This window comes from Grammomys surdaster, unplaced genomic scaffold (assembly GCF_004785775.1).
Source record: "Grammomys surdaster isolate TR1022 unplaced genomic scaffold, NIH_TR_1.0 224, whole genome shotgun sequence".
NCBI lineage: Eukaryota > Metazoa > Chordata > Mammalia > Rodentia > Muridae > Grammomys > Grammomys surdaster.
In genome coordinates this window covers 5,689,222-5,691,286 of record NW_021604669.1, presented here as the reverse complement: position 1 = coordinate 5,691,286, position 2,065 = coordinate 5,689,222, and positions in this window count along the sequence as shown.

Here is a 2,065-nt window from a genome sequence, read left to right as displayed (position 1 = left end):
CACAGTATACAGTCCTCCTCCCCAGCTGCTGGTGGGATGTCTCTGCCAAAAGCTCCAGTGGGGGTGAGATGCAGACCTAATCAGTCTCAGATCACTACCTGGGAAGGGTTAGGTGTGGGAAGGGTTTAAAATAGGAGGGCCTGGCATCTCAGATTGCCAGTGGTGGCACAGTTGGCAAAGTATAAAATTATTCAGCCTTAGAGATTTCTTGATGAGTAGATGGTGATAAACGGAATCTTTCCTGCAGGTATCAAGAGGACGATGTATAAAGCTGCCAGAGTGGCTTGGCACTTAGTAAATGCTTATAATAAAGATAATTAGCAACTGCTTAATAAAGATACTCATCAGTGAAAGTTTAGACTACTACCGAGGCAGAAAATGGAAGACAGGTCAGGAAGCGCTGTTTCACCAGGAACTCTGTCTGCCTCTCCTCCTCAGCAGTGCTTGTCACTGGAATTCAAGTCTAGGGAGACTAGAGCAAGAGGTGCGTGCTTCCATTTAGATGGAAAAGGAGAAAACTCCCCAACTGCCTCTAGGGACTGCTGACGTAACCTAGGTGTTGGGGGTCCAGATTCGAGGCTCAGACTTGGGGCACACTGCATGACAAGACCAGCATGGGGCTCAGGGTCAGAAGCAGGATCTGTCCTTATGAGCTTACTCTGCTGGGGTTGTGCTCCACGTCCAACATCGAAGACCACACAGATGGTGTTGCCTGCTGCCTTTTGAAGCTTCTGCCTCAGAGAGCAGCCATGCGAGGGAGACTGCCACGGAACAGTCTGGCTTTTATTTTGTGCAGAGTGCTTGTGAGATAGTAAATCCCCAAGAGCTTCCTAAGAAATAATCTTTTCTCATCTCATGATAGATGAGGAAGCTGAGGCACAGATGACCTAAGTTTGCTAAAGGGTCACAACTAGTTAACCATTGTATTTTACTGCCTCTTGTCAGTTCTGACTAAAGAGAGACGGGGTGGGGGGGTGTTGCAGTGGACTCTGGAGTCCCACCTTACCTGCAACCAAGTACACACAAGGCTGGAACAAGGAATCAGGTGCTTGGGGGATTCCTGCAGCAAACTTTTATGGTGCTTTCCCTGACACCAGGTGTTTGAGACCTCTCCCTCAGACAAAATTTGGTGTTCCCCCAGATAGTCCCAGGATAATGACAGCAGACTTATAGTTCTGTGAACAGCTTTAGTGTAGAGTGAGAGGGAAAATGTAGCAATTAAGGTTTTTCTGGGGAAGTCTTGAGCACTGTCAAGGGGCTCTGGTTATCAAGGTTGGGACTATGATATCCTCTGAACAGGGACTCAGGAGTCCTTGACCTAGTCTGGGACATTTATTCCACACACCTCAAAGGATCTACAAGGAACCTGGGAGAGTATTTGCTGGGGTCTGGTTGGGTGGCTCGAGGGTGACTGAAGACATCCTCAGGTATAAAGTGTTCTAATGTGTGACAGGTGAGGTGTGGTAGGTTCCCTACTGGGGACAGTTTAGAAAGGCTCATTCATCCATGTCCAGACGCCACCATGTAAGGAGAAGGGCAATCGGGAGCAAGTCTTGGAAGACAAAGACAGTCTGAAGGACAGGCGCTTTTATGTAACCGACCTCTCCGCCAAGGGTCTCAGGAGGCTGGCGTTTCAAGTCCGGCCCGGCGGTATTTTCGTACAAATCGCAGCGGACAGCAAAGCGACCTAAGTTAGGCAAGTCCGTGGAGCTTTGGTGAACAAGGAGCCTGGTCGCAGTGCCTGTTCCCAGAGCCTGGCAGTATGAATCTGGGCTCCAAAGGCTCTGCCCTTGTCCCTCCACCCTACGACGGGTGACCTTGGACGCGCCACTTGACCCGTGAGCCTCAGTTTCCCAGACTGCACATACAAGGCAATGCTGGACAGCTTAGAGGTGTTCACCGGAGAGCCTGAGATGGAGACCCCGGGTCCAGGGACCAGAAGCGCCCCTACAACATCCCCGCCGCGGGCCCGCGCAGTCCCAGTGCCCCCACGAGGCGGCGCGCGCCGGGCGGTCGGCACAGCGCGCAGGCGCGGCGGGCGGGGCGGGGAGGGCGCGGGGCACTG